General features: G+C 54.4%; 1 pseudogene across 1 annotated transcript; it reads right to left on the reverse strand.

The window, feature by feature from the left end:
• Nucleotides 1-1,144: 1,144 nt before the first annotated feature.
• On the reverse strand, nucleotides 1,145-5,544 carry LOC143677352 (immunoglobulin heavy constant gamma 1-like; annotated as a pseudogene). The gene is made up of 4 exons (XR_013172523.1): nucleotides 5,362-5,544; nucleotides 2,564-2,842; nucleotides 1,712-2,035; nucleotides 1,145-1,571 (listed from the first exon to the last, which is right to left on the reverse strand). The product of XR_013172523.1 is annotated as an immunoglobulin heavy constant gamma 1-like (transcript).
• Nucleotides 5,545-5,862: the final 318 nt, after the last annotated feature.

Here is a 5,862-nt window from a genome sequence, read left to right on the forward strand (position 1 = left end):
GTATCTGGGCATGTAAGCATATGGAAGCATGAGCATGTCAGTGTACGAAAACATGTGAGTGGGAGTATCTGAGTCTACGAGCTTGTGAACATGTACATGTGAAGTGACTGACCGAGTGAATATGTGAGCACAGGTGTATGTGAGTGTGAGCATGTGACCATTTGTGAAGATAGTGTCTCCTCAGTAATAGGCCTTTGTTATCACTGGAGCATGTCGTAATGTGGGAGCACTTGCCATAGCTTCCATGTTAGGCCCTGCTTAAGGGTGGAGGGTGTGCCTGAGCAGGTTTCCCATGTCTGTGGGGAGTTTGCAGGCCCTGCCCATGGGAAGAGGCCAAGTCTGAGCTAGTCAGTGAATGGATGAGCAGTGAGCTGCCCCTCTGGGTGCTCATGCCAGCTTTCATGAGCTTTGGGGGCCCAACTAGTGCCTGCAGGTCTCTCAGATGGGCACCTACAATGAAAGATTGTGGGAGGCCCCAATGTGTAAGGCATGCATGAGCATACTTGTGGTAAAATAGTGATGGGGGCTGAGGGCTGCTTAGCAGAGGCTTGTTTCCAAGAGGTCTGGGCTCAGTGTTCATGTGGGAGCTTGGAGGGACCCAAGATGCAAGATGGATCTACTTGAACTCTTTGGAGTTCTGGGGTGAGGGTCCCCACACATGCATTGCCCTGGCACTATGTAGGAATGGAGGTTGGGGCCAATTCATCGTTTTCTGAGCCTGTCCTGTGGTGCTCAAGTGGAAAACACACATTGATTGGCCATGCAGTTCTCAGAAGCGGATCCAGAATTACCATGGGGGGAGCTCCTGGACAGGGACCTTGAGACAACAAGGGTCACTTTTCCCACTGCACAGGAACCTACAGAGGCAGATGCTATGAACTCATTTCCTTCAGAAGTTGCCTCCACCTGTTCCCTTTCCCATACTTGAGCTCCTAGTAGCTGTTGGCTGGAGGGAGGGCACAGAAGAGGGGTCAGCTCTGATGAAGTATCCTTCATTGTGTGACAGCACCTGAACTGGGCTCCCTCTGAGTGGCCTGTGAAGATTCATGTGCCCCCTGTGTTCTGACCTGGGACCTGTGGTCTCTCTCTAATGGTGAAAACCGAGGCATTAGCATGAAGACCCTCAGAAAGAACCATGCCAGTCTCGCAGAATCCCAGGGCAGTGCTGGGTGCTTTATTTTCATGCTGGGGTGACTAGTAGGTATTTACATGAGGTTCGGAAAGGGCGTTCTCACTGGCTACTCTCATTTACTGGGAGACCGGGAGACGGACTTCTGGGTGTAGTGGTTGTGCAGAGCCTCGTGCATCACGACACACGAAAACACATCGCTTGATGACCGTCTGCTGTGCTCTATGGTTAACTTGCTTTAGAGGAAGAAGGTCCCGTCCTACTCCTCCTGGGGCTGCGTGGATGTGAAGCTGCTCTCAGGAAGCGGTTGCCCATTGCTCTCCCACTCAACATCGATATCACCGGGGTAGAAACCCATCACCAAGCAGGTGAGACTGAGCACATTTTTGGACAGCTGCTGAGTGTGGGAGAAAGACATACACCTGTAGCTCCTGGGGCTGTCCTGTGGGGACAGAAAACCATGTGGTCAGTGACTTCCAGGCAGAAGAGGGCTGCCCTGAGTCGTGTGCACCAACAGGACCAGGGTAAGGCAGAGGTGCCTGCTGAGGGTGAGCCTCAGGCTGGCTGGCAGTCCTCACTCACCTTGTGTTTTGTAGATAGACTTCTCGATAGGTGACGGGGGGGCTTTGTTGTTGACCTTGCACATGAACAGCTTCCCCTTCAGCTAGTCCTGGTGTGCGATAGGGAGCATGCTGACCACCCAGTAAGTGCTGTTGAATTGCTCCTGCTTCTGCTCTGTCTTGGCTGTGCTCATCTGCATGTTGTCCATGTACCAGTTGAATGTCACATCAGGTTCCTCATGGCTCACGTCCACCACCAGGCAAGATACCTCAGGGGCACCGGAATTCATGAGGGTGTTCTTTGGCTTCGGGGGAAAGATGAAAACTGATGGTCCCCCAAAGATGGCTGTGGAAAAGATTAGAAGGTGAGTTGGGACTGGGGTGGGTAAGGTGAGTCCTCCCATTCCACTGTGGTTGGCAAGGCCCAGGACCCACTTTATTTTGGCAAGGTGAGCAGGGTTTATCCAGTAGTTTCACTGCAGAGAGAGCAGACTTGGGTTACCAGGGTCTGGTAGGAGAGGAGGCAGCCAGGCAGGGCCAGGGCAAGTATCTGTTCTTCTGGTTGGTTTTATGTCAAAGTCTGTGTGCCTAGGACCTTGATCGGGGACATTCAACCTGCACCTGTCCTTGGCCTGGCACGGAGTGCCCAGAGGATCCCTCCTGATCTAGGGTGGGTGTCAGGCAGAGGCTTTGGAAGGGACATGTACTGCCATAGTCACCCTGGGCTTGGGTTCCAGCTGCCCCATGCCCCTTAGCTCATCCCAGGGGCCTCAGGACACTGAAGAGCAGCCACCCCAGGGCTGAGGCTGAGGGCCTGCTCCCCAGAGCATGCTCGGCTGTGAGTGAGGGCTATGCTGTCCGTCCATTTTCTCACCTTGTTTGTCCACCTTGGTGCTGCTGGCCAGGTGGTTTACATTGCAAGTATAGGTCTTGTCACTCCTGGGTAAAGTCACATAGCTGCTGCGAGAGTAGAGGCCTGAAGACTGCAGGACACTTAGGAAGGTTTTGATGCCACTGATCAGGGTACCTGAGTTCCACGACACTGTCACAGGATCAGGGAAGTAGCCTGTGATCAGGCAGCCCAGGCTCATTGTGGAACTGGTCTCAGTAGTGCAGGGGACCAGAGGGAAGACTGATGGGGGTGTAGTAGAAACTGGAAGAGAGAAGGTGAATGTGTCAGTACAAAACCTCACCTGCTTGACACCGAGTCCCTGGGGCCCTTCAAATAGCAGTTTCTCCAGGCTTCTTGACCTTCGGGGCTGATGTCATTGGGTGCAGACCCATTTGGCCCCACGGACGTCCACTTCAGCCCTCACCCTCCCTGGAGACCCCAGAACAGGCACAGGCATAGGGCCCCTCTGAGCACAGAGTCCCTTGCTGACTGTATCCAGCCGTGCTCTGCATCTTCCTGCTCTGGGAAACTGCCAGCTTTGCTCAGCCTACTTCACCTCTGCCATGGGCAGCTTCCAGTCCTGACCCTTCTTAGCCAGCTTCTTCTGTGCTCTGTGTAGTTGAAGTCTAGCTCTGCCTGCTTCTTCTCTGCTCTTGACAGCTGCCAGCCCTAGTCAGGGCTGCTCAGTTTTGCCTGCTCCTCTTCTGCTCTGGGCAACTCCCAGTCCTTTCCTGTCCTGCTTCTCCCAGCACTGGGCAGTTCCCAGCCCTGCCTATTCTCCTTGCTCTATTCAACTTCCAGCCTAACCCTGCTTGCTTTTCCCTGCTCTGGTCAGCTCCCAGCACTTCTCAGTGCTGCCTACCTCTCCCTACTCTGGGCAGCTGACAGCTCTGCTCAGTCTGTCTCTCCCCTATCCTGAGCAGCTACCAGCCTTAATTTGAGCATACTATTCTCTGGGCAGTTCATAGTCCAGCCTTGCCCACTTTTTCTCTTCTCTGGGAATTTGCAGCCCTTCCTAGCCCTGCCTGCTTCTCTGTGCTCTGGGCAGCTTCCAGCCCTTCCCTGTCCTGTTTGTCCCTGCACTGGGCAGCTTCCCATCCTGTCTATTCTCCTTGCTCTGTGCAGTTACTAGCCTATCCCTGCCTGCCCTTATTTACTCTGGTGAGCTTCCATCCATCTCAGCTTTTCCTGCTTTTCCATGCTCTGGGCAGCTCCCAGCCCACTCCTGCCTGCCTCTCCTTTCCCTGAAGAGCTGCCAACTCTGCCTAGCACTGCCCAACTTGCCAACTTCTCTGCTCTGGGCAGCTTCCAGCCCTGCCCTGGTTCTGCCTACCTCTCCATGCTCTGGGAAGGTACCAGCCCAGCTCTGCTTCCTTCTCTGTGTTTTAGGAAACTCCCAGCCCAGTGCTTTCTCCCTCTCCCTTCTCTGGACAGCTGCTAGCCCTGCCCAGCAGAGCCCAACTTTGTCTGCTCCTCCTCTGCTCTGGGTAGCTTCCAACCCTACTCCAGCTCTGCTTGCCTCTCCATGCTCTGGGATGCTCCCAGCCCTGCTGAGCTTAATCTTCCTCTGCCCTGAGCAGCTCCCACCCCCGCTCTGATCATCCTGCTTCACCTGTGCTCTGGGGAACTTTAATCCCTGACAGGCCTGCTTCTTCTCTGCTCTGGACAGCTCCCAGCCTTCCCTAACTGCCTAGCCCTGTTTGCTTTTCCTCTGCTCTGGGTTGCTCCCAGCTCAGTCCTGCCTGCTTCTCCCTGCTCTGGACAGCTGCCAGCATAGCGCTGCCTGCCTCTCCCTGCTTTAATCAGGTCCCAGCCCTGCCTTACTCTTCCTGCTTAACTGTGCTTTTCGCATTTTCCAGCTTAGTCCTGCTTTCTCCTTGCTCTAGGAAGCTTCCAGTCCTTCTCTGCCTCTTCTCTCCTGCATAAGACAGGTTCAAGCTTTCTGGCATTCGAGCATTCCCCTGGGTCATGCAGTCTTCCAGGACTCTCAGCTCTGCCCAGCACTGAACTGCCTCTTACCTCCTAGCTTCTTACGGCCTGAGCTGCCCATCTGCCCCTGTACCATCTTGGCCTCCTCCTTACAGATGTACTGCTCTCCGCATGGATTTCTTCATTGGTTTTACCTCTTCATTTAGCCTGACGCAGTGCTGTTCTCACTTGGGACCAATACTACTTCTGTGTGCATCATTGCAGCCCTATGTTTGCTTCTTGGGATCCAGAACAGCTCCACCTTGGTCCCCCAGCTCCTTGGAACTTGTGACACCTCTGCTTCTTACCACCAGCTCATTGGACCTGGAGCACCTCTGATTCTCAACTCCAGCTCCCTTGAACCCAGAGTACCTCGCTTTTTACCTCCAGCTCCCCGAGTCCTTGGACCCATCTGCACTTTACCCCAGCTCCCTTGGACCCAGGACACTCCTTCTCACCCCCAGCTCCTGTGGAAGCAACCATCTTTTCTCCTCACACTCAGCTCCCTGGGACTCAGGGTACCTCTGCTCCTCACCCCCAGCTCTTAGGTACCAGTGTTTCCATCCTGAAGCCCATCTTGTTACCTGCTAATTTCACGCCCATAGCCTAGTACACTCTCAGCTCCCAGTCTATGAATGTCCAAGCTGCCCTTGCCCTTGGTTATGACCATAGCCCAGGATTCCACTGTCATCTCTGACCCTGCTCTGATCTCTCACCAGCTTCATTGATCTGGATTGCATGCTTTGGCCACCTGGGGCCACTCCTGTTCCCCTATGCTCAGCCAGGCCCATCCCTGACTAAAAATATCCTACCCCTTTAGGGTTCCATCCCATTGCCATCTTAGCTCCAGCTTGGTCCTGTGCCCTCCAGCATCATTTGTTAGCCATGCCAGACTGGTCCATCCCTTAGGCTTCCATCTATCCTGTCCTATTACATATCATTAAGGCCCCGGCTCCCTGAGACCAGCTGCCGCAAGCTGCCTCCACTTTCCCAGGTGCTCCTTGCTCCCTACCCTGGACCCACTGTGAGCCCACAAGCAGCACACATCTCCCTTTGTTGGATCACCTGATTGGTCCCTGGGTCTGGTTAGTCAGCATTGGGCCTCCTGAGGGCCTTCTCCTCCTCGGCTTATTCTGGACCTTCCTTGTAGCTCACTGCCTTGCCCAGGTTTGGTACCTCCTATGAATGACCCCATTCCCTTTTTCCTGCCATCCCTGTACACTGTCCCCTTCACTCTCACTCACCAAGGGTGGCAGAACATGGGGATGGTGCCTGTGCAGCCTAGGTTTTGGTAGTGGCCCTCTCTGCTCCCC

This window comes from Tamandua tetradactyla, chromosome 3 (assembly GCF_023851605.1).
Source record: "Tamandua tetradactyla isolate mTamTet1 chromosome 3, mTamTet1.pri, whole genome shotgun sequence".
NCBI lineage: Eukaryota > Metazoa > Chordata > Mammalia > Pilosa > Myrmecophagidae > Tamandua > Tamandua tetradactyla.